Source organism: Ranitomeya variabilis, chromosome 1, assembly GCF_051348905.1.
Source record: "Ranitomeya variabilis isolate aRanVar5 chromosome 1, aRanVar5.hap1, whole genome shotgun sequence".
Classification (NCBI taxonomy): Eukaryota; Metazoa; Chordata; class Amphibia; order Anura; family Dendrobatidae; genus Ranitomeya; species Ranitomeya variabilis.
In genome coordinates this window covers 997814211-997842209 of record NC_135232.1, presented here as the reverse complement: position 1 = coordinate 997842209, position 27999 = coordinate 997814211, and the positions used below count along the sequence as shown (strand labels likewise).

Below are 27999 nucleotides of genomic sequence, written 5' to 3'. Positions count from 1 at the left end.
TTCCAAATTAGTATGCACAAAGAGTTTAGGAGTGATAAGGTTAGAATTTTTTTGTTCGTCATTTAAACTCATTGATGTTGATGTGTGTCAGGGCTCTTTATATCACTGAAAGCAGTTGCAGATACCTGTGCAAATTAGATTGGCAGGTGTGTCCAAATAAAGGCAAGACTACTTAAGAAGGCTGTTCCACATTATTAAGCAGCCTACATTTTTTGCCAAAATGGAAAAGAAAAAGGATGTGTCGGCTGCTGCGAAGCAACAAATTGTGGAGTATTTAGGTCAAGGCATGACTACAATCAACATTGTAACAACACACTTCATCGTGATCATTGCACAATCAAGAAGTATGTAGCTGATTCCCAGCACACTCGTGTGCCGGCTGATAAGGAAAAATTGAGGACTCTTTCCAACAGGCAATTGCGTAAGGTTAAAAGAGCAGCTGCAAAAATGCCTTGTCATAGCAGGAGACAAGTTTTTGAAGCTGCTGGTGCCTCCAACGTCCCCAGAACAACAAGATGCAGAGTCCTTCAGAGGTTTGCAGCTGTGCGTAAGCCATCCTGTCGACCACCTCTATCCACTGCACACAAGCAGAAACGGCTCCAGTGGGCCAAACAATACATGAAGACTGACTTCCAAACTGTTTTGTTCACTGATGAGTGTCATGCAACGCTCGATGGTCCAGATGGATGGAGTGGAGGATGGCTGGTTAATGGACACCCCATGAAAACACGGCTAAGGCGCCAACAAGGAGGAGGTTGAGTAATGTTTTGGGCTGGAATCATGGGGAGAGAGATTGTCGGCCCCTTTATGATCCCTGAAGGTGTAAAGATGAACTCCATAATCTATGTGGAGTTTCTAAAACAACACTTCCTGCCATGGTTCAAGAGGAAGAACCGTGCTTTCCGCAGCAAGATCATTTTCATGCATGATAATGCACCGTCTCATGCTGCAAAAAACACCTCTGCATCTCTGGCTGCTATGGGCATAAAAGAGGAGAAACTTATGGTGTGGCCACCATCTTCCCCTGACCTCAACCCAATTGAGAACCTCTGGACCATCATCAAAAGGAGTGTCTATGATGGCGGGAGGCAGTTCACATCTAAGCAACAGCTCTGGGAGGGTATTCTATCCACATGCAAAACAATTGAAGCAGAAACCATCCAAAAACTGACAAATTCAATGGACGAGAGAGTTCAGAAGCTTCTTTCGAACAAGGGGTCCTATGTGCAAATGTAACATCACCTAGAATAAAGTTTTCACTTGAAAACTGTTTGATTTCATTTTGTAATAAGCTGATAATGCTTATAACTTCACAATTGACCATTTTTTTGTTCAAAATAAAAAAAAAAGGTTGAAAACTCTGCTGTGCATAATAATTTGGAACATGCATTTTGAGTGTTTATTTTGTTAAAAAATATACTGTTTTCATAGGCAGTTTGTTCCTAAACATTGCAATTATACTAGAATGGTAGATGACTGGAAAATAACAATGACTGCAATTCAGATAGGTAATTTAGAGAAAATACGAGGAAACATTATTTGCATAATAATTTGGAACACAGTGTATATATTCATACTCTTACACTCTGTACTTTTTTTGACTGCTATATTCATAGATGGGGATATCGCGAACTATTTACATGGTCTGTAGAATTTTCTACATGACCAATTATTTTGTCTTGGTCTCTGGGTTACTCGTTATACTGAACATTTACTTTTACACTGTATTCCTCCACATTCATTTATTTTATGCTGTCTACATTGTCATATATATTTAATTAATGTGTCTTGTACACTTTGTTTTCAATAAAGATTATTTTAATATGTTTTTATTGGTCCTAGGCTGATTACTGTGTTGCTGACTAATTAAATTGGGCTTTATGTAAGAAAATCTAGTTTGCAGATAAATTAGAATTCAGCTCATATTTTTTCAAAGTAGGATTGAACAATATAGTAATGATAGGAATGGTTATTATCGGTAATGCGTTTACTACTTGTCTACCCTAGTTTTTATATATGACTGTGTAAGGAGGAAGAAAGGGCTGCGGGAACCTCTCCTGTGCCGGGTCCGGAACTGTTGGGGCTGTCTCCTCTGTTGTCCAGGGGAAAGAATAAGAGACCGGACAAAGCTCATCATGTGGAAGCAGGGGGCATGGCAAAGCAGCAGCGTGCGCTGAAGCAGTCAGCACGTGGCAGACTAAGCAGAGTGCTCCGTCTCCCGAGCACTGGTGCCGCCAACGGCTTTGTGCGCCGGCCTACGCAGCTACCTGCGGGATCGTTAAAAAGCAGGGTGTTGTGCTCTCCAGAACTGTGAGCAAAGCGGGTGCGCAGATTAGAGAAGGTCAGGTACTGGACTTATACCTGCGGTCCTCCTTGACAGATCCATCTTGGACTGGAGAGACACTGTTGCCCTGTTTGATCCGGCCACAGTAATTCACGGTCTACGGGCTCAGTGGAAGGTACCAGACACCGACCGCTGCCTCCAGAAGACAGATCATCATATAAAGGACCTCTCTTTGGACATCGTTTCAGCCATCGCTTACCCTGCAACCCTCTGCGGGATCATCTCCCGTCGAGGAGCACAAAGGACGCGATAAGTTCTTTCTAAAAAGACTGTTCTTATTCTGCACTTATTGTTCTGCACATTCCCCCTTAACCATATGTCTCCCTGCAAGGAGTTAATCCATTGTAAAATTGAACTGTTAAATTTGTTAACCCTTGCTCTGCCTTCTGTCTGTCTCTGCATCCTGCAATCTGCTAACAAGTGTACCTTGCAGAATAAACTAAAACCAATTGAACCATACTCACTGATTAATAGTAATTATAGGGAGCCTGTCATGTGATTCATGCTGCCCAAAATCACTGTTACCACTTTGTCACAAATGACACAGGAGATATCACACTGATCTCACCGCTGCCACCAGTGGTCAAGGGAATGCAATCATCATGACAATTATGCAATTGGCTGATGAGTGATGGACAAGACTGCATCTGCTTCCACTACTTGGCTGGTTATTGGGAAGCTAACAGTAGGCATATGGTATATACACCTCCAATTCCAATACATGTAATATACGTATGTACCCCACAGGTAGGGTCACTGCCAACTCGGCAATAACAAAACAACTACTAGCTTCCATCACCAATCATTTATACAGGCTGATTGGCCACCCGATACAAGTAGCATATAGCTTCAGGGGTGCAGTTTACAAAGCAAGAGGAACAGCGCTATTAAATTTTATATATTTAATCCAGAAAATTAGGCAGTGTTTATAAAGCATATACAAGATTATACAAAATGGGAACAAAACAATGTGAAATATACAATTACATGACATAAAAAGGAATAACAAGAAAAAAACTAAACCTGGTCATGAAAATGGCTTAGAGCTTAGCGGAGTTAAGCATTCTGATTGGGAAAATGGACAGAACTCACAGGACTGACAAATGACCCATACCCAAATACTGCTTTTTTTTAGCTCAGAGTTATACCCACACACCTCGCCTTGATGAGCTCATGTGAGGGCGGATTGTGGGATGTACTGGGTCAGATAGATTTATGACATCCCCAACTTAGAGGATATCTTCGCCCTTGGAGGTTCCAGGTTGTAGATATTTACATTTTATTTCTTATCATGATTTTACCATTACATAGAGATCAAACATGGCCTGGTTTGCATCATCTTTCAGACTGTTATTAAGTTGGAGGGGTTCTAGTGTCCTCATGACAATGTGAGTAAATGCGTCACAGTCCCTTCGCAACAGGGCTGAAAATCAATACCGCATAAATATTGGGTTGATACAAAACTCCAATATACATAGCTTGACAATAGAGACACAAAGTCTGGAGTTTCCCCTCTTCCTCATATGTTCAACGTAAGGTAGGGCATGTCCTCTCCCTGGAGATGTCTTATGGATTTTAATTTTCCTCTCTGACATTCTCTTTAACCACTTGAATAATTTGAGCTATATATTGTCCTACATATGGGTTGTATATCACCATACAAACATAAGTCAATGTTCATATTTGTGTGGCTTTTGAGTGTAGTTCTTTGGATAGAGTAATGTTATGCTACATGTACCCTCATATAGTACTGTTTTGTTATACCTGAACACATTTTACATAGAAAGTAATGTTTATAGGATACATAGGTGTTTAGTGCTGTAGGATATAATCTCAAACAATTTCTAAGTAGACAGAGTTCATATATTTATGTCTAAAGAAAAAGGTTTACCGCTTAAGTCATTCTCTGTGTCAGTGTTTTAGATGATTTTTAAATTTAATTTAGCCTTTAAAACCTAAAAATAGTACACAAAATATACAGTATATATATAAAAAATGGATGAAATATTCCTAATTGTTTCACATATCCAAGCATGCACAGAAGGAATATTACAGCTATGCATTCTTGTTGCCTTTATCATCAATGTCCCTTCTGAAGAGCATCTTTTCATGTATCTCTGACTTAGTAGAGGTTATTTTGATGTCTAAAAAGAAAAATACATTCATGAATGGAATACGATAGCTGCCATCTGTCCTTAAGAACAGCAACTGAGACTGACTGCCTCATCTTAAAACATATCTGTTCACCCCTCCTTCCTCCTTAGCCAACAAATGACAAAACTCTCAATCACGAATACCTTTAGACCTGAGAGTTGTTTTTCAGATCCAGAGAAGTGGCTATATATCATACTTTCATTTTTTCTTACAAATTGTTTGTGAGGCGCGTAATGGTTTCGTTGACTTGTCCCTTGCTTCACTTTTGCTTCTGTTCTCCGAGAAACAGTGTTCTTTATGATTTATGGAAAGATGTTTTGAATAATGAAGGAAAGATAACAAGAGGAAAGCTCCAGAATGCTCGAGAGTTGTTAAGGACAGAAATTAGGCTCAGCATTGGATATTGCACCTGCTGCCGATTTCTAACAGCAATATGCGCTATGGCTATAAAAACAAAACTGATGGATTTTGTTGCCGTGTGCATGCAATCTTTCTTTTATTGTGGCAGAGGAACAGCTGCTCGCCCTCTTCAAATTAAAAGGATAACACATGTCATACAGCATAATTGTCTGAATCATCGAAACACAGTAAAATTCTAATTTCAGCAATAAATTATTATTATTTTGCTGTAGCTAAGTGGAAAGGTACAGAATTAAATGCTTACACGGCTCTAAGAAAATTACATATTTGCTCACTGGTTTACCTAAGGTCATACACTCAATGTCATAAATATCCTAAAAATTAGAGTTAATAAAGAGTCCTTTTATACTTAATTGAAGTAATGATTTTCTTGATCCCATGGATCTAGACCCCAGTTCATGTTTTATACAATCAGCAGATGACTGAGGATATTATGGGCCCTAGCTGTTCAAAACCTATGGGCCCCCAGTCACATGATTTGGGTCACATGATTGGGCTCATGAGACAAGATGCTCTCCTCACATCTGAAAGACATTGACCGGACTCGGAAAAGACGCACTTAGGGAAGCATGCAAAAATGTTTTACTTGCACTATCTACAGTGTATAACAAATAATACACATGACTCCATTTATTAAACCCACAAATAAACACCAAACAGAATCCTAGACAAATTTAAACCAAATATACAGGCATCAGTCACTCTATTTAAAAGGTGAAAACAATGTATATATTGTTAAGTGAAGACAATGTGTGTAATAGGGCTCAACGCTATGGCTAAATGAGGACAAAGCATGTAATAAGGCACAATGAATTACATAATAAGAGAGGACATTATGTAACGAGGGTCCACGATCTGAATAATAAGGGAGGACACTGTTTGTAAAAAGAGGTGCCATGCATAATAAGGAGGGGCACTGTTAAAAGGGATTGAGCTGTATATAGTAAGGGAGGTTACTTTACAAAAAAGACTGGTATAACTAGAGATGAACGGATCTTTTGAAATTCTAATTCACTAGCTTTTTCCAAAATAAATCCATTTGTGCAGAATAAATTGGTCACAAATTGAAATACTGTGAAACTTCTGATTGTACATAAGATACATGTATAACACTCTGAGAAAGGTATTGAACCACTTTTGAGTTTTGTAACACAAACACAGCCTAATTAATATTTAAGTGACTTCAACCGATCTGGCTAGGGAAAAAAAGATGGTAACAGGTGGTAACCAACAGTTGTATTTGGATGCCATGTATATGGTGATTATTGAACAATTACAACAATGAGGTGTGGAAAAAAAATTTGCACAAAGTTTTTGCTACCCCATCTCATGCAAGATGTAGGGGCAGTGACTCTCATTTCAGTGATGTTTCACTTGCTGGGCTGTGTTTTGTATTTTTTCTAAAATCTCTGTTGTATGTGCTGTAAATCTACGAGTTCTCTGAATGCAGAGCTTGGAATAACTCCACCAACACCACTGGTTGACAGCTTTCTGTGTAAACTGTGGGTGCGGGGTTACACAGAATTTATGAAAATTGAGGACTTCATGGTAGCAGGCTTATTACTCCTATAGTGAAAATTCCTTGCTCATAAAACAGTGATTTTATTGAAACTACAGCAATCAGCCCAGTAAATGATACATAGCTGGAATCAGGGTATCTGTCTATACATTATGCTGCTCTTAGAGTAAGTGGCAAAAACTGGTGACAGATTCCTTTTCAGATACTGTTACTGCAGATGAATAAATTCCAGTCACACTTATTGTGCTCTGCTGTGCTATGCTGGTCTAACACCTCTGTATCACTTGAATCTTTGGATTATTCTTCACAGATTGAGACTATCAATCCCATTTTCATTTTGCTTCAGTGCTGTAGCAGAACATCACAGTTATATTTAGGCCTTCTTATATCCCTATGTGTAATGAGCCTTGATGTTATGACCTTTTATCCCTAGGCTATAAAATCCTAAAATAATGGCGATTGGCTGGATTGATACGCTCTTTTCTAGTTACTACCTTTCATGTCTCTGCAGACCATAGATACAAAATAATGACACCCAGCGACATCTCATCTGATTAGTCTGTTTTATCGCCACCTGCTGCAAACATCAAAAATTCATGATGACTGGATATGAGTGATGTGACTTGTGTTGAATGAAATTCACTTTGAACTTTTCAACTTCATGACATCGGCCTACTCAGCCCCGAAGTTTGAAGAGGAATATGAAAGGGAAGAGCCAAAGGCAGGGATGGAGTTAGCCAGGGGAGAACCAGTTGGGGAGATGCAACCCAAGGATGTATTTTTTTTATTCAAGTGGTGAAAAAAATTCAAAACTTTGTAAAAAAAAAATAATAAATTAGCTTTCGCCAGCATTTTTCAAGACCCTTAACATTTCATTCTTTGGACGATGAGGCTGTTTGAATGCTCATTTTTTGTGCATTGAGCTGATGTTTTGACTAATACCATTTGTAGGTGGATGCAATGTTTTCATTACCTCTTATTGCATTTTATTTCAATGTTACGGTAGCCAAAAAAACTGCAATTTTGACACAGATTTTTTTTTTTACACAGTTTACCGACTAATTTACTTTACATTTTAATAGATCTGACTTCTATGAATGCAGCGATACCAAATATGTGCATTATTTTTTCAGTTGTTTTTATTTTCATGGGGCCAAATGAGGGGTGATTTGACCTTTTTTCATATTTATAAAACCTTTTTTAAAACTTTTCACTGTATTTAATAGTCCCCTTAGGGGGCCTGAGGCTGTAATCATCTGATCGCTCGTGCTACACGTATCAATGCATCAACACTACTATGCCAGAGAAAATCTTGATCTCCCATGAACACCAGCCACGGGCTAGCATTTACAGGTGGATCACAATGACAGGCAAGGGGGTCATCAACAGACCCCTAGGTGTTATGGCACTTGATCGGCATCCCATGATCACATCGTGGAATGGCGCACCTCGGAGCTCTGCTACACCAGCGGCTGTAAAACATGAAGGATGATTAAATGAGACTTTATCTGCTGGGAAAGATGTGAAATCAGCATGAGAGCTCCCATCAAAGTCAGGGACCCGACATATGACATACGAATGCTGAACACTGCGACTCTGAATACAAACATGCATCACATTACTATAAGGGTTCTCCACAGTTATGATATTGACTACCTGTTTTTCAGATAGGTGAACATTCAGATCAGTGGTGGTCTGACACCTTTTTTTACTTTTACACTATCCTAAATTCCTATTAACACTAATTTTTCCATCATAGTTATTGTCACACTATGTTAGGAGAATCCATCAGCAACTCCAGCAGAATAGCATGCGGAACCCTAGTGAACTCAATTTTTAGTCAATAGAATCTGTCTGCCAGTGTTGGAATTCATCTTACAAATAATTTGGCACTGTCATGGCTTCTTTTTTAACACATTTAAGAGTCAACAAGTATTGACATTCAAATGTGACCATCAATTAGGTATGTGCTCTGCTGCAGCATTGCACAGTATTTGTATTGCTACATTCCTTTGGATATTCCCTGTAATAAATATTGCAGAAACTATGTATTAAGGGTTGTATGAACCAATGTTATACTTCCTACTATAGCACAACATAAGTGTGTGGGGTTATCATACATACCGAAAAAAAACAACAAAGACTACAGAGAGTAATGTCATTAACATGATACACATATAATGGTATAGGTTCACACAGAAGAAAGTAAACTATAGTCTGATGACTTACATGTTTTACACGTTTTACGAAAAAGCAATATATTCAATGATTATTTTATGTCTTTCTTCTTGTTCTATTTTCTTTTCAGTGTCTGCTCCATGTCTAGAAATCTTCATGGTGTGACCTTGTGTGGTTCACGATCATTTCATCATATACATACATGACCTCTGGGTAGTCCTCTATCTGTCACCTGTCAAATGGAGAACACAAAGAAAAGATTATCTATTGTACAAAAGAAGCACTTGGTGTATTTAGCTTTTGCTGCTCTTTTTTAATGCTACATTTAGTGGAAATTGCTAAACCATTTTGCGCTATAAGTTGCATTACTGAAGAAATGAGTGCAAAAATATTTCATTAAACAAAATCTAATGAACACATATAGCGTTAAGTGATCATTAGTCTTGTAAAATAAAAAATAAATTAGGGAGGTTTTGTTTACAGTTAAAAAGTGACTGGATTAATTAACCCCTTCATGACCTTGCCGTTTTTTGCAATTCTGACCAGTGTCCCTTTATGAGGTAATAGCTCAGGAACGCTTCAACGGATCCTAGCGATTCTGAGATTGTTTTTTCGTGACATATTGGGCTTCATGATAGTGGTAAATTTAGGTCGATAATTTCTGAGTTTATTTGTGAAAAAAACGGAAATTTGGCAAAAATTTTGAAAATTTCGCAATTTTCACATTTTTAATTTTTATTCTGTTAAACCAGAGAGTTATGTGACACAAAATAGTTAATAAATAACATTTCCCACATGTCTACTTTACATCAGCACAATTTTGGAAACAATTTTTTTTTTTGCTAGGAAGTTATAAGGGTTAAAATTTGACCAGTGATTTCTCATTTTTACAACAAAATTTACAAAACCATTTTTTTTAGGGATCACCTCACATTTGAAGTCAGTTTGAGGGTTCTATATGGCTGAAAATACCCAAAAGTGACACCATTCTAAAAACTGCACCCCTCAAGGTGCTCAAAACCACATTCAAGAAGTTTATTAACCCTTCAGGTGTTTCACAGCAGCAGAAGCAACATGGAAGTAAAAAATGAACATTTAACTTTTTAGTCACAAAAATGATATTTTAGCGAAAATTTTTTTATTTTCCCAAGGGTAAAAGGATAAACTGGACCACGGACGTTGTTGTCCAATTTGTCCTGAGTACGCTGATACCTCATATGTGGGGGTAAACCACTGTTTGGGCGCACGGCAGGGCTCGGAAGGGAAGGAGCGCCATTTGACTTTTTCAATGAAAAATTGGCTCCAATCTTTAGCGGACACCATGTCGCGTTTGGAGAGCCCCCGTGTGCCTAAACATTGGAGCTCCCCCACAAGTGACCCCATTTTGGAAACTAGACCCCCCAAGGAACTTATCTAGAAGCATAGTGAGCACTTTAAACCCCCAGGTGCTTCACAAATTGATCCGTAAAAATGAAAAAGTACTTTTTTTTCACGAAAAAATTATTTTAGCCTCAATTTTTTCATTTTCACATGGGCAACAGGATAAAATGGATCCTAAATTTTGTTGGCCAATTTCTCCTGAGTACACCAATACCTCACATGTGGGGGTAAACCACTGTTTGGGCACATGGTAAGGCTCGGAAGTTAAGGAGCGCCATTTGACTTTTTGAATGAAAAATTATCTCCATCGTTAGCGGACACCATGTCGCGTTTGGAAAGCCACTGTGTGCCTAAACATTGGAGCTCCTCCACAAGTGACCCCATTTTGGAAAGTAGACCCCCCAAGGAACTCATCTAGAGGCATAGTGAGCACTTTAAACCCCCAGGTGCTTCACAAATTGATCCGCAAAAATGAAAAAGTACTTTTTTTTCACACAAAATTTCTTTTAGCCTCAATTCTTTCATTTTCACATGGGCAACAGGATAAAATGGATCCTAAAATTTGTTGGGCAATTTCTCCTGAGTATGCCGATACCTCATATGTGGGGGTAAACCACTGTTTGGGTGCACGGCAAGGCTCGGAAGGGTAGGCGTGCCATTTGACTTTTTGAATGGAAAATTAGCTCCAATCGTTAGCGGACACCATGTCGCGTTTGGAGAGCCCCTGTGTGCCTAAACATTGGAGCTCCCCTACAAGTGACCCCATTTTGGAAACTAGACCCCCCAAGGAACTTATCTAGATGCATAGTAAACACTTATAACCCCCAGGTGCTTCACAGAAGTTTATAACGCAGAGCCGTGAAAATAAAAAAATAATTTTTCTTTCCTCAAAAATGATTTTTAGCCCAGAATTTTTTATTTTCCCAAGGGTAATAGGAGAAATTGGACCCCAAATGTTGTTGTCCAGTTTGTCCTGAGTACGATGATACCCCATATGTGGGGGTAAACCACTGTTTGGGCGCACGGCAGGGCTCGGAAGGGAAGGCACGCCATTTGGCTTTTTGAATGGAAAATTAGCTCCAATCATTAGCGGACACCATGTCGCGTTTGGAGAGCCCCTGTGTGCCTAAACATTGGAGCTCCCCTACAAGTGACCCCATTTTGGAAACTAGACCCCCCAAGGAACTTATCTAGATGCATAGTAAACACTTATAACCCCCAGGTGCTTCACAGAAGTTTATAACGCAGAGCCATGAAAATAAAAAATAATTTTTCTTTTCTCAAAAATGATTTTTTAGCCCACAATTTTTTATTTTCCCAAGGGTAATAAGAGAAATTGGACCCCAAAAGTTGTTTTCCAGTTTCTCCTGAGTACGATGATACCCCATATGTGGGGGTAAACCACTGTTTTGGCACACGTTGGGGTTCGGAAGGGAAGTAGTGACGTTTTGAAATGCAGACTTTGATGGAATGCTCTGCGGGCGTCAGGTTGCGTTTGCAGAGCCCCTGATGTGCCTAAACAGTAGGAACTCCCCACAATTGACTCCATTTTGGAAACTAGACCCCCAAGGGAACTTATCTAGATGTGTAGTGAGCACTTTGAACCCCCAAGTGCTTCACAGAAGTTTATAACGCAGAGCCGTGAAAATAAAAAATGTGTTTCCTTTCCTCAAAAATATTTTTTTAGCCCAGAATTTTTTTATTTTTGCAAGAGTAACAGGAGAAATTGGACCCCAAAAGTTGTTGTCCAGTTTCTCCTGAGTACGCTGATACCCCATATGTGGGGGTAAACCACTGTTTTGGCACACGTCGGGGTTCGGAAGGGAAGTAGTGACGTTTTGAAATGCAGACTTTGATGGAATGCTCTGCGGGCGTCAGGTTGCGTTTGCAGAGCCCCTGATGTGCCTAAACAGTATGAACTCCCCACAAGTGACTCCATTTTGGAAACTAGACCCCCAAGGGAACTTATCTAGATGTGTGGTGAGCACTTTGAACCCCCAAGTGCTTCACAGAAGTTTATAACGCAGAGCCGTGAAAATAATAAATGTGTTTCCTTTCCTCAAAAATATTTTTTAGCCCAGAATTTTTTATTTTTGCAAGAGTAACAGGAGAAATTGGACCCCAAAAGTTGTTGTCCAGTTTCTCCTGAGTACGCTGATACCCCATATGTGGGGGTAAACCACTGTTTGGGTACATGCCGGGGCTCGGAAGGGAAGTAGTGACGTTTTGGAATGCAGACTTTGATGGAATGGTCTGCGGGCATCATGTTACGTTTGCAGAGCCCCTGATATGCCTAAACAGTAGAAACCCCCCACAAGTGACCCCATTTTGGAAACTAGACCCCCCAAGGAACTTATCTAGATGTGTGGTGAGCACATTCAACCCCCAAGTGCTTCACAGAAGTTTACAACGCAGAGCCGTGAAAATAAAAAATCATTTTTCTTTCCTCAAAAAAGATGTTTTAGCAAGCAATTTTTTATTTTCACAAGGGTAACAGGAGAATTTGGACCCCAATATTTGTTGCCCAGTTTGTTGTGAGTACGCTGATACCCCATATGTGGGGGTAAACCACTGTTTGGGCACACGTCAGGGCTCGGAAGGGAAGTAGTGACATTTGAAATGCAGACTTTGATGGAATGGTCTGCGGGCGTCACATTGCATTTGCAGAGCCCCTGATGTGCCTAAACAGTAGAAACACCCCACAAGTGACCCCATTTTGGAAACTAGACCCCCGAAGGAACTTATCTAGATGTGTGGTGAGCACTTTCAACCCCCAAGTGCTTCACAGAAGTTTATAACGCAGAGCCGTGAAAATAAAAAATAATTGTTCTTTCCTCAAAAATTATGTTTTAGCAAGTAATTTTTTATTTTTGCAAGGGTAACAGGAGAAATTGGACCCCAACAGTTGTTGCCCAGTTTGTCCTGAGTACGCTGGTACCCCAAATGTGGGGGTAAACCACTGTTTGGGCGCACGTCGGGGCTTGGAAGGGCGGGAGCACCATTTGACTTTTTGAACGCAAGATTGGCTGGAATCAATGGTGGCGCCATGTTGCGTTTGGAGACCCCTGATGTGCCTAAAACAGTGGAAACCCCTCAATTCTAACTTCAACACTTACCCCAACACACCCCTAATCCTAATCCCAACTGTAGCCATAACCCTAATCACAACCCTAACCCCAACACACCCCTAACCACAACCCTAACCACAACACAACCGTAACCCTAATTCCAACCCTAATCCTAACCCTAATCCCAACCGTAACCCTAATCCCAACCCTAACCACAACTGTAACCCCAACACACCCCTAACCCTATCCGTAACCCTAACCACAAGCCTATTCTTAACCCTATTTCCAACCCTAGCCCTAATTCCAACCCTAACCCTAAGGGTATGTGCCCACGTTGCGGATTCGTGTGAGATTTTTCCGCACGATTTTTGAAAAATCTGCAGGTAAAAGGCACTGCGTTTTGCCTGCGGATTTACAGCAGATTTCCAGTGTTTTTTTGCGCGGATTTCACCTGCGGATTCCTATTGAGGAACAGGTGTAAACCGCTGCGGAATCCGCACAAAGAATTGACATGCTGCGGAAAATACAATGCAGCGTTTCTGCACGGAATTTTCCGCACCATGGGCACAGCAGATTTGGTTTTCCTTAGGTGTACATGGTACTGTAAACCTGATGGAAAACTGCTTCGAATTCGCAGCGGCCAATCCGCTGCGGATCCGCGGCCAATCCGCGGCCAATCCGCTGCCAATCCGCTGCAGATCCGCGGCCAATCCGCTGCGGATCCGCTGCCGATCCGCGGCCGATCCGCTGCCGATCCGCGGCCGATCCGCTGCGGATCCGCTGCGATCCGCGGCCGATCTGCTGCGGATCCGCGGCCGATCCGCTGCGGATCCGCGGCCAATCCGCTGCCAATCCGCTGCAGATCCGCGGCCAATCCGCTGCGGATCCACTGCGGATCCGCGGCCGATCCGCTGCGGATCCGCGGCCGATCCGCTGCAGATCCGCGGCCGATCCGCTGCCGATCCGCGGCCGATCCGCTGCGGATCCGCGGCCGATCCGCTCTGTGTGCACATGCCATAACCCTACCCCTAACCCTAACCCTACCCGTAACCCTAACCCTACCCCTAACCCTACCCCTAGTTCTAACCCTAACCCTAGTGGTAAAAGAAAAAAAAATATTTTCTTTATTTTATTATTGTCCCTACCTATGGGGGTGATAAAGGGGGGGGGTTTATTTATTATTTTTTTATTTTGATCGCTGTGGTAGAACCTACCACAGCGATCAAAATGTACCTGTAACGAATCTGCCAGCCTGCAGATTCGGCGGGCGTACTGAGCATGCGCCCGCCATTTTCCAAGATGGCGGCGCCCAGCGAGGAGACGGCCGGACACCGGGAGGATCGGTAAGTATGAGGGGTGGTGGGGGGGTGGATCGGAGCACAGGGGGGGGGATCGGAGGACGGGGGGGAGCGGACAGGAGCACGGGGGAGCGGGCAGGAGGATGGGGGAGCGGGCAGGAGGACGGAGAGGACCGGGCCACATAACGGACGACTGGGGAGGAGATCGGGGGCGGTGGGGGGGGGCCAGTACATGATTTCCAGCCATGGCAGATGCTATTGCAGCATCGGCCATGGCTGGATTGCAATATTTCACCATTTTCATAGGTGAAATATTGCAAATTGCTCTGATTGGCTGTTGCACTTTCAACAGCCAATCAGAGCGATCGTAGCCACGTGGGGGCAAAGCCACCCCCCCTAGGCTGAAGTACAACTCCCCCTCAACCTGCAGATCGGGTAAAATAGGAATTAACCCTTTCACCCGATCTGCAGGGATGCGATCATTCCATGACGCCGCATAGGCGTCATGGGTCGGGAAGGGGTTAAATCATGTGGTCTGATATATTTGCCTTGGTCATATTACCGTATATACTCGAGTATAAGCTGAGATTTTCAGCCCAAATTTTTGGGCTGAAAGTGCTTCTCTCGGCTTATACTCGAGTCATGATCGGTGGTGGGGTCGGCGGGTGAGGACTGTCATATACTCACCTAGTTCCGGCGTTCCTGTCGCTCCCCCTGCTCGTCCCACGGTCTCCGGGTGCCGCAGCCTCTCCCCCTGAGCGGTCACGTGGGACTGCTCATTAGAGAAATGAATAGGCTGCTCCACCTCCCATAGGGGTGGAGCCGCCTATTCATTTCTCTAATGAAGCGGTGCCGGTGACCGCTGATAGAGGAAGAGGCTGCGGCACCGAAGACCAGCTGTCCAAGGGAAGGAGCGGGACGCCGGGAGCAGGTAAGTATCTCATATTCACCTGTCCTCGTTCCACACGCCGGGCGTCGCGCCATCTTCCCGGCGTCTCTCCTCACTGACTGTGCAGGTCAGAGGGCGCAATGACGCATATAGTGTGTGCGCCGCCCTCTGCCTGATCAGTCAGTGCGGAGAGACGCCGGGACAGGACGCCGAGGAGCTGCAAGCAAGAGAGGTGAGTATGTCGTTTTTTTTTTTTATTGCAGCAGCAGCAGCAATGGCACAGATTTATGTGGAGTATCTATGGGGCAACGGTGCAGAGCACTATATGGCACAGCTATGGGGCAACGGTGCAGAGCACTATATGGCACAGCTATGGGGCAACGGTGCAGAGCATTATATATATGGCACAGCTATGGGGCAACGGTGCAGAGCACTATATGGCACAGCTATGGGGCAACGGTGAAGAGCACTATATGGCACAGCTATGGGGCAACGGTGCAGAGCACTATATGGCACAGCTATGGGGCAACGGTGCAGAGCATTATATATATGGCACAGCTATCTATGGGGCAACGGTGCAGAGCATTGTATATATGGCACAGTTTTATGTGGAGTATCTATGGGGCAACGGTGCAGAGCATTGTATATATGGCACAGCTTTATGTGGAGCATCTATGGGGCCATAATGAATGGTGCAGAGCATTATATGTGGCACAGCTTTATGTGGAGCATCTATGGGGCCATAATGAATGGTGCAGAGCATTATATGTGGCACAGCTTTATGTGGAGCATCTATGGGGCCATAATGAACAGTGCAGAGCATTATATGTGGCACAGCTTTATGTGGAGCATCTATGGAGCCATAATGAACGGTATGGAGTATCTATTTTTAATTTTGAAATTCACCGGTACCTGCTGCATTTTCCACCCTAGGCTTATACTCGAGTCAATAAGTTTTCCCAGTTTTTTGTGGCAAAATTAGGGGGGTCCGCTTATACTCGGGTCGGCTTATACTCGAGTATATACGGTAGTTACTTTTCTCTTTTTGTATGCCCCTTAATAACTAGCTTATTGTGCATCAGTACATAAACCACCAAAAATTGCTGGGACACATTAAGAAACACGATGAAATGTATTGCTCCTCTTATCCTTACTCCCCTTTCAAGACATTTTCAATAACTGTAAAGATAGACATACAGTACCAGTCAAAAGTTGGACACACCTGTTCATGAAAAAGTTTTGATTTTTCTTATTGGAATATGAACACTGTAGATTAGTGTTGAGCATTCCGATACTGCAAATATCGGGTATCGGCCGATATTCGCTGTATCGGAATTCCGATACCGAGTTCCGATATTTTTGCGTTATCAGAAATCGGAATCGGGATCCATATTCATGTAAAAAATAAAGAATAAAAATAAAAAATATGGATATACTCACCCACCGACGGCCCCTGGCTCTCAGCGGTGCAACCGGCAGCCTCCGTTCCTAAGAATGCACTGAGTGTAGGACCTGCGATGACGTCGCGGTCTTGTGATTGGTCACGTGACCGCTCATGTGACCGCTCACGTGACCGTGACATCATCGAAGGTCCTTCACTCTGCATTCTTAGGAACGGAGGCAGATGCTTGCAGCGGTGACAGCCAGGGGCCGTCCGAGGGTGAGTATATCAATATTTTTTATTTTTATTCTTTATTTTTTACAAGAATATGGATCCCAGGGACTGAAGGAGAGTTTCCTCTCCTTCACACCCTGGGAACCATCCAGGATCGCTCCCTATTACGTTCCGATATTTGTGTCCCATTGACTTGTATTGGTATCGGGTATCGGTATCGGCGATATCCGATATTTTTTGGATATCGGCCGATCCAATCCGATACCGATACTTTCAAATATCGGAAGGTATCGCTCAACACTACTGTAGATTCAAACTTGAGGCTGGCAAAACCATGAAAACAACACGTATGGAAACAAGTAGTAAATAAACATGCATAAAACAAACGAGAGTATATTAAACCATAGATTTGTCAAAGTACCCCCTTTATACTCTTATGATAGCTTTACAACACCTTGGTATTCTCCAAAGCTGCTTCATTAGCTGCCTGGAATAGCTCCCAATATACAGGCATGCTTCAGCAAGAGTATATTTGTGGAACCACCGGCCTTCAGAAAATGCTTGGGGCCATCTGATGTGTTTTGAAGATGCAGTGTTGGTACACACTTCTTTACAATGCTCATCGCTAGTGCTGAGATACAGTGCTGAGTGAAAATTTGAGATTTTTGGTACCAACCACAATGTTGTTGTGAAACACAAAAAAGTGAACAGACTTTTTCTACATGTGTCATGCCCACTGTAAAGCAAGAATGGGGAGGAGTGATGGTGTAGGGGCACTTTGCTAGTGACATTGTTGGTGTTTTGTTCCTAGTTTAGGGTATACTTACCAGCATGGTTACCACAGCATTCTGAAATAACTTGCGATCCCTTATAGTTTGCACTTAGTGGGATCATCAACAGGACAATGACCAAAAACATACCTTTAGGTTATGTAGGGGCAATGTAACCAAGAGGGAGATGTATAGAGTGCTGCATCAAGTTACACAACCTCTACAATCATGCGAACCTCAGCCTAATTGAGATGGTTTGGATGAGTTGGACCACCAAGCAAAGGTAAAATAGCCAATAAGTGCTCAGCACTAGTGTTGAGCGATACCGTCCGATACTTGAAAGTATCGGTATCGGAAAGTATCGGCCGATACCGGCAAAGTATCGGATCCAATCCGATACCGATACCCGATACCAATACAAGTCAATGGGACTCAGGTATCGGACGGTATTCCTGATGGTTCCCAGGGTCTGAAGGAGAGGAAACTCTCCTTCAGGCCCTGGGAACCATATTAATGTGTAAAAGAAAGAATTAAAATAAAAAATATCGCTATACTCACCTGTCCGACGCAGCCGGGACCTCAGCGAGGGAACCGGCAGCGTTGTTTGTTTAAAATTCGCGCTTTTACTTGGTTACGTGAGGTCCCGGCTTGTGATTGGTCAGGGCGGCCATGTTGCCGGGACGCGGACCAATCACAGCAAGCCGTGACGAAATTACGTCACGGCTTGCTGTGATTGGTCCGAGTCCCGGCAACATGGCCGCCATTAACCAATCACAAGCCGTGACGTCACGGGAGGCTGGACATGCGCGTATTTTGAAAAGCGCGCGTGTCCAGCCTCCAGTGACGTCCCGGCTTATGATTGGTCACGGCGCCATGTTGCCGGGACGCGGACCAATCACAGCAAGCCGTGACGAAATTACGTCACGGCTTGCTGTGATTGGTCCGCGTCCCGGCAACATGGCCGCCATTAACCAATCACAAGCCGTGACGTCACGGGAGGCTGGACACGCGCGCTTTTCAAAATACGCGCATGTCCAGCCTCCCGTGACGTCCCGGCTTGTGATTGGTTAATGGCGGCCATGTTGCCGGGACGTCACTGGAGGCTGGACACGCGCGCTTTTCAAAATACGCGCATGTCCAGCCTCCCGTGACGTCCCGGCTTGTGATTGGTTAATGGCGGCCATGTTGCCGGGACGTCACTGGAGGCTGGACACGCGCGCTTTTCAAAATACGCGCATGTCCAGCCTCCCGTGACGTCACGGCTTGTGATTGGTTAATGGCGGCCATGTTGCCGGGACGCGGACCAATCACAGCAAGCCGTGACGTAATTTCGTCACGGCTTGCTGTGATTGGTCCGCGTCCCGGCAACATGGCCGCCCTGACCAATCACAAGCCGGGACTTCACGTAACCAAGTAAAAGCGCGAAATTTAAACAAACAACGCTGCCGGTTCCCTCGCTGAGGTCCCGGCTGCGTCGGACAGGTGAGTATAGCGATATTTTTTATTTTAATTCTCTTTTTTACACATTTTTACATTAATGTTGTTGCGATACCCGATACCCGATATCACAAAAATATCGGATCTCGGTATCGGAAATTCCGATACAGCAAGTATCGGCCGATACCCGATACTTGCAGTATCGGAATGCTCAACACTACTCAGCACCTCTGGGGACTCTTTTACAGCTGTTTAAAAGCCATTCCAGGTAACTACCTACTGGAGATGCTTGTGAGAATACCAAGTGAGTGTAAGACTGTCATCAGAGTAAAAAGGGGGTACTTGGATAAATCTAAGGTTTATTCATGTATGTTTCTCCCAAGTTTCTTCAATCCTTGTTTCCAATTGTGTTTGTAGTTGTGAAGCTTTCAGTCTGAATCTACAATGTGCACATTCCAATATAAACAAGGAAACCGTTGCATGAACAGGTGTGTCCAAACTTTTGAGTAGTTCTGTACAACTAATCTAATGTGCATATTGCAGCATGCATGTGGAGCACCCGCTAGGGCCGTGGGGTACTCGGAACCGGGTCTGACGGTTCTTAAAGGGGTGGTAATGGCAGCAGTGACCCGGTCTGTGGTCCTGGGCATCCAATAAAAGTGAAATGAAGGGGGGGTAAAGTTTATGGGGAGATTGTTCCTGAAACCACCCGTGGTATTCGGCAATGAGGAGACAGCCGACGCTGCTCAAAGGGGACCGCTGGGGCCAATGGTGATGAAGCAGAGTTGCTACAGCTCCCCATGGGTAGAGCTAGGCTCCAGGGCAGTTAAGAGGCAAAAGATGGTGAATGTTGCTGTGGTGCAGGGCAGGTGATGCAGTAAATAAATCCGAGGACACAAAGAAATGCAGTTTCCACACTTTTACTCACAGTTCTCCAATTGCATTCCCCAGCCAGGGTGCTGTGTTCTCTGGGTTGGTGATCCAGCCAGTGCTCAAGTAATTTGGGGAGTACACCGTGTCAGAACCCCCTTTTTATGTTCCTTCCCTAGCGATCTCACTGCGCTGGCTCCCACCTCTCCTGCCCTGCGCCTTCACACGGAGTGTCCAAAGCCAGCAGCCTCGAATCCTGTCGAGCGACATACTCTAGGTCCCCTTGATTCTATGCGGCTGCCTTTTTGGCGATTACATGTGGAAGCTGCAGCAGCACTTACAGTTGCTGTAACCTCCGGTTGGCTGGCTGAGTCTTCAGTTCCTCCACTAGTCTTGGGGGCTGGTTCCCCCACTGCAACCTAGTCCCTCTACCCGACTACGGTCGGCGTGGATGCGGGCCCCACAGGTGGATTTCTCACTACCCGTGCCCCTAGGACCCTTTCTTTCTCTCTTCTGCTGAAGTTTATCTTTCTGTTTTTTCTGTCCTTCCTTTCTCTCTTTCTACTGCCTTCTGGTCCAGGGACGAGTTCCTCTCAGCTCCAGTCTCCAGCACCAACTCTCTCTCTGCTCTCAATGTCACTTTCTTCAGCACTCTCTCTGCTGCTTTCTCCACCCACACCTTCTGCCTAGCTCCTCCCTGCGCCTGAGAGGTCTGGTGTTGGATGCAAGTGCCTGGGTTCTGGCTAGTGCCCCCTCCTTACCTGAGAGTGGAGTACCACACTTCTGGCTGAGGTGCAGTACCTCTGTGGCGACTGGACCCTCAGGGGCACCACATATGCAACCTCTAGATATTGAGACCACCAAGATGAGTTGTGTCCCCTTCACAAGTGAGATAGCGCTACATACATAGTTGTAGGTAAATGTGAAAAATTATCTAGGCATCTAAAGGTAATTTAACCATATCTTAAAATTTCAAAACTAAAAATAATATAAGTATTAATAAAATATATATGAATTTTAAGTAAACCTGTCAACATGAAAATGCAATTCAATCTGCAGGTAATAAGTTATAGAGCGGGGGAGCTAACCAGATTGATGTATAACTTTGTGAAAAAAGATTCAGTGTAATCTATGTTTTAGTTATTTAAAGTTTTGCTTTTTCTGAGGTTTTCAGTTCAGAAGTTGCTCTGTGACATGACATGACCAGACGCCGTAGAATCGCCGGCGGGAGCTGTCCATAACCACTCTGAGCCAGCAGAGATCGACGCCACGCAGAACAGGCTGGTACTTAGAAAATTCCTGCCTGTAATTACTTAGTCCAATGATAAAAAATAAGCATTATCCCAGGTGTGATAGAGATATATATATCATGTAGATCTCACTCGCATGTATACTCCTCTATAATCATATATACTCATATACTCACAGCTAATATATACATTATAATCAATGGTTTAAAATGGCTGACATAAACTGATATAAGCCAGACAGATTGTATGGGGTTTTCCATGCAAAAGCGGAACAACGCCAGATGTATTAAGTGCTGATCAGATGTCTCAACTCTGTCCTAGATGCAGAAAGATGCAGAGAGCTCAATTTTAGTTGCTTAATCAGCATTCATATGTGCATTAATCACAATATTCCTTATATATTTGGATAACTAATGACAGAGGAGCTAGACAATATGGTAATTAACTAACCACCCCTAACAATCCCTAACCACTCCTTTCTATATGCAATTATAAAACTATGTATGTACAATAAATGAGTACAATAAATCAGTATTGATGGAATGCTTTTTTGTCACAATGGTAAACAAGAACAACACAGGAGAAGAAAACCAGTCTATACAATGAACTATCGTATAACCTGATATCACTTCAATAAAATAAAGACTGGTCACCACCTGTGTAGAAGATTATAGTGAACCCACTAAAGATACAGAGGATAACCTGCACCAAGTATGGACCATGCCAGTGGAAAGAATAGCAGAGAAATATTTATGATATATATGTATTTTATTCAATGGTAAGAGTAGAGGTACAATATAAAAACAATATTAAAAAAATTACAATGTTATGTATATATATATGTATACTTTTTTTATATATACATTTTTTCACGGGCACATATCAAAAGAAAGACGTTTTATATATGCATATTTTATGTGTAATACAATATATCATTGCATAGGGCTGGTTTATAGCGTGTTTCGGACCCAACAAGTTCCTTCCCTGGAACCCCCTGATGAAGGAACTTGTTGGGTCCGAAACACGTGTCGGGGAGCACATTATCAAATTGTGGCGGTTCTGGAGATAATTTCCCTAGCTTTATAAGTAAGTAGTATTGGATCATATGCACAATTAGCACTTTCTTTGTGGAATCTTTTGTCTTTGCACATTATATTTGCACTAGCTGGCACTATTTGCACTTTTTCTCTTTACATGCTATACGTGCATGGTTGCATATATATTTTTAATTAATTTTTTTATATATTTCACTTTTTATTCAATTTTCTCAAATTTGTATGTTGCATGTGATCCCTACTTTATTTATTATTATTATTATAGGGATATCCAGTATATATATATATATAAACCAGCCCTATGCAATGATATATTGTATTACACATAAAATATGCATATATAAAACGTCTTTCTTTTGATATGTGCCCGTGAAAAAATGTATATATAAAAAAAGTATACATATATATATACATAACATTGTAATTTTTTTAATATTGTTTTTATATTGTACCTCTACTCTTACCATTGAATAAAATACATATATATCATAAATATTTCTCTGCTATTCTTTCCACTGGCATGGTCCATACTTGGTGCAGGTTATCCTTTGTCACAATGGTGTACAGTCCATTCTTGATGAGCGCTCAAAATACTCAGTCTTATTGGGAACGGCCGCAGTACACACAGGGATAAATTTATCCAAACCAAATTTCCATGACACAGGGAACCTCTTTAACTCAGAGAAGAGGGAATATGTTTTTTTATTTAGAATCTGTTCTTATTTTATCCAAATCATTAAATAGTACATGGACAGTTATTTCTTTTAAAATCAGAAAGCATCATCTTAAATTTGTCTTGGCAGACACTCGACTAAAGAAACCAAATAAACAATGAAATACAGAAACACAGTGTATAGTAAACACCTAGACTGACTGCATTCACATGTCTGCATTTTCTTTTTCTGCTTTTTGTTCTTGTCATTCCTCATGATAAAAGACACTCGCAAACAGAAATCACAACAGATCCCATTGATTGTCAGTAGTAAACTGTTTTCACAAAATGTTTCAAAATGCATCTGTCGGTAGGTATGAAGACAGAAATACATTGCAGGCAATGCTTAGAGACTTTTTTCTATTCATCAATTTTGTTTTTATTGATCTCTATGGACGATGAATGAAAAAACTGATGAAAAGTGTTTTTAACTCATATATCTTCTGTAAAAGAAAAAGCAGTGAGATAGATGATAAATTATATGTGAATACAACCTTGAGAAAGGACATCAAAAACATAGTCTTACTCTGTCACTTCACGGGAAAGTTTTCTGGCAAGAGGGATTTTACATAGATACATAACACACAAAACCCAAGATAAAAACATAAGCAAATACCCTGCAGTAAATAAATAAACAGCAATAGTGCATGGAAATAATATAGGGTATTTAATTAACATAAATTTGATCAGACAATGTTAAAAGCCATCATCCCACCACGACACGATGACCCTATTCTTGGCGATCCTAACCTCTAATAATAAAACCTTACCATTTGTCAAGGGACATGCATGTGGATAAAGGCTGAGAAGCACTGAAACCTGGCTAGTGAACACACTGCCATGGGCAACTGCATGAATGTATTGTCCAGCTTGAAGAAAAGGCAGGCCACACCTTTATATGAACTGAGTGCAAGAAATACTGAAACAAAAACCTAAAGAGATGAACTGGAATATAAATTGGAGTGCATGCAGCATTTAAGCACATGTTCACACTGGCCATTAACCAGACAAAACCCAAGATAAAAATATAATAAGCAAATACCCTGCAGTAAATAAATAAACAGCAATAGTTCATAAAAATAAAATAGGGTGCTTAGTAGTGTTGAGCATTCCGATACCGCAAGTATCGGGTATCGGCCAATATTTGCGATATCAGAATTCCGATACCGAGTTCCGATATTTTTGCGATATCGGGAATCGGGATCGGAATGCATATTCATGTGTAAAATAAAGAATAAAAATAAAAAATAGGGATATACTCACCCTCTGACGTGCCCTGGTTGTAACCGCTGCAACCGGCAGCCTCCGTTCCTAAGAATGAGCGAGTGAAGGACTTGCGATGACGTCGCGGTCTTGTGATTGGTTGCGTGAGCGGTCACATGTGCGGTCACGCGACCAATCACAAGCCGCCACATCATCGAAGGTCCTTCACTCGCTTATTCTTAGGAACGGAGGCTGCCGGTTAACACCGCTAGGTCCAGGGTCCGCCGGAGGGGTGAGTATATTCATATTTTTTATTTTTATTCTTTATTTTTTACATGAATATGGATCCCAGGGCCTGAAGGAGAGTTTCCTCTCCTTCAGACCCTGGGAACCATCCAGGATAGCTTCCGATACTTGTGTCCCATTGACTTGTATTGGTATCGGGTATCGGTATCGGCAATATCCGATATTTTTCGGATATCGGACGATACTATCCGATACCGATACTTTCAAGTATCGGAAGGTATCGCTCAACACTAGTGCTTAGTTAACATAATTATGACCAAAAAATGCAAAAGCCATCCCACCATATCACAGTGACCGTATTCTGGATGGTCCTAACCTCTAGTAAACCCTCACCATTTTTCATGTGACATGCATGTGGATAAAGAATGAGAAGGATTGAAACCCAGCAAGTGAAAACATAGATCCTTTGAGGGGTTGACACATTTGGCTGCCACCTCAGGTAGACACAGGAACCATTCTGGTAAAGAATCACCTATTGGTTTATTGTGGATAGCATAAACCTTGGCAGGGTTCAGCAAAATAATCAAAGCCTTGCTGGCATATAGGTAAAACAAACAAAACACAGTTCATATGAGTCATTTCTCTGCAGGGTTCGCCTGCAGTCCTTTAGCTCTTCCGGGAGCTATGTGGGAGTTCCTGCTCTCCCAATACACACCACAGACTGAACAACAGGTCCAGATATATCACCTGGGTTGGTCATGTGATCGTGACATCACTGCAGGTCCTCAAACACCTGCAGGTCCTTCAGGGAAAAAGGGTACGGTGAGCGCCCTCCCACCCACACTGCGGGTGCTCACATAAAACCGGCCTATTAAACTCTGTACATAGCTTCTCAGCACATAGGGAGCTGGAAACAACAAACCCTCCGGTTTCATATCACTGACAGCTGCATATGCAGTGACATGTACCTCCCTTCCTCTACAAAGCCAGTGACTCTGTCACAATACCTAACACAACTGTACTCAACTTATAATAATGATAATTTTATTTATATAGCGCCAACATATTCCGCAGTGCTTAACTTGCTAACACTTAAAGCATAAATCCATTTAGCTGCAAATGCGGTTATGTAAATATTCCATAGATGTTTTTTAAGACCTATTAGGAAATATATTATGTGATAAATGTAACATAGCTTGCTCAAACTCTAGAACCATTTTGTTTCATTCATTGAAAATATGGGATAATTTGTTTGTGAACATCAAGGCTGTGGGAAAACATTTGCAAAGAAATAAATCCTAGAAAACATCAATACTCAAAACCATGAGAAGAAAAAGACTGTGAAATCTCTACAACCAATAAATATAAGGCAAATATGTAATAAAAATACCAAAAAATTGCCTAAGCTAGAAGTTTCCTCCCTCAAAAATGCAAAAAAGTGATTATATAGTTAAAAAGAAAAAAAAACCTAACCATGTTACTCGCAATCAAAATAATCAGAAGAATTTTAATCAGTGGGCTATTCATTGTCAAAAGTGAGTAGCATACCAAAAAAAGAAACAATTCAGTTCCAAAAATAAATTTTGTATAAACAATGTATTATAGGCATTCCTAAACAGAGCTAAAAAAAAAAAAAGGCCATACAAATAAAACAAGGACTCATGCCACCACATCAGTGAGAAAATATAAAGTTGTGGCTGCTAATATGTGGAAATGAAAAAGCTAAAAATAAGGAAGGACCAGATCTATCGGGGACTTAAAGGTAACTGTACTATCAAGTAACTTTTCATAATAAGCTGTCCTGTGTATATACATAAGCAATAACATTTTCTCTAGCCACAACATGACTTATATCTTGCATTTTCACTTGTTTCCCCATCTGCAGACTCTATCTCTAAATTTGCATTTGATTCAAAGCCTATGAGGGGAGATTAGCTGCTTTGATGTGTCCCATACACAGAACACAGATACAAGGATTTCCTTCTCTTCATTCTTTTTTTACAGTACAGCCGTAAGAGGCAACAGTATATATTTAATTATACAGCACTATTGATCAGTGTAGATGTGAATCCAGCTCTGGTGCAAGGTAAAAGACTTGTTAGTAAGCTCGGCACATTGTTGCACTATGAATGTACTTGTTTTCTTACTCTGCTCCTCGCTTCTCCCAGCTCCCTCTTCTGTAATCTGGCATATGTCAGATTTATATACTGACAGTCCATCTTATCTCCAGCAAGACAGTTGAGCTGTTTTTTTAGATTGGTTGGCAAGATAGGAGAGAGAGGAACAAGTGCCTCATAAGTAGAGAAAGAAGTAATACCTCTGATAACATTTCTTTACATTACAAAGTATCTAACACTCACCTGTACTATTGAGTTACGCAAATTTGTTGAAAAAAACAGTACCCACTCAAACCCCTACTGACCAGGTGATTTTCAGTTTTTGCTCTTTCATTTTTTTCCCTCCCTTTCTTCCAAGAGCGAAACCAAACCTATATACGGTATTTTTTTTTATTTAAGCAGTAAAAAAATTCAGAAATTTGTGAACAAAATAAGTCCCGTAATATTTAAAATGTTCAGTTAATGGAACAATGTTAGATCATGTGTTTTCCACCCTAAGCAGATGTTTTTATTGATATAGCTTTTTGTTAAATATAATGTTCTTATCGCTTATTTAATTTTTTGCAGTATTGTGTAGATCAAAAAGACGCAGTTCTTGTGTTTCAATTTTTTTTCAATATGCCATTTACCAATGAGGTTAATTAATTTTATATTTTTATTAGATCTGAATTTTACAAATGTGCAAGTAAATAAAAAAACATATTTTTTATTTATTTATTTATTTTAGTTCTTAATTTTTAATGCTGGAAAAAGTAGGTTATTTGAAAATTTGTATTTTTTAAATTTCTTTCATAGGTTTTAAAACGTATTTATTACTGATAGTTTGCACTATACACAGTAATACCACAGTATTGCTAAATATAGCAAAAATCACATTTTTCTATGAATGCCAGCCATAGGCTTGCTTGCATAGGAGTACTGACATGACAGGCAGGGGGTCTTTAACAGACTACTGGGGTTCATGACAACCATCAGCATTATTAGAACAGCGCACCCCCAGGACCTATGCTGTACATGCTGCTGTCACAGACTGACAGCGACATTTAACAGGTTAACAGCCACATGCGGCACAAAAGAAGTGTTAACTTTACACTATGAACCAGAATGAGATTACAGCTATATCACATTTTTATTGTATAATGTTTTATTACTGTAAATTAATGCACTGAATAGAATGTTTATGTTTCAGAGATTCATTTTACTTTTGTTGTCAACTGTGCAGCATGAGTGTCTATTTTTATGGTATTATTTTGTGGTCCAAAAAATGTATCAATTTTTATTACATTTTTTGGATGCAAATTTTACAAAAAAAAGCATTCATTTTTAACTATTTATTATAATTAACATGTTATTTTTATTTGTTATTCAATATATGTTAAACTTCATAGTTTTTTTCAAAGTCTTTTATATATTCTTAAATCTACATTTATTTTATTTTTTCAGTAGATGGACCTTTGTGGTGGGTTTTCTTTCT

The 27999-nt window shown here is 41.5% G+C and overlaps 1 long non-coding RNA gene across 1 annotated transcript in view; it reads right to left on the bottom strand.

Moving 5' to 3' along the window:
- Nucleotides 1–7792: 7792 nt before the first annotated feature.
- LOC143782683 (uncharacterized) overlaps nucleotides 7793–27999 on the bottom strand; it is a 98092-nt gene continuing 77885 nt past the window's right edge. The window contains exons 2-3 of the long non-coding RNA XR_013217026.1: nucleotides 8667–8847; nucleotides 7793–7909 (exon numbers count right to left, since the gene is read on the bottom strand). This is a non-coding gene — a long non-coding RNA (uncharacterized LOC143782683). The remainder of the gene's footprint in view (nucleotides 7910–8666; nucleotides 8848–27999) is intronic.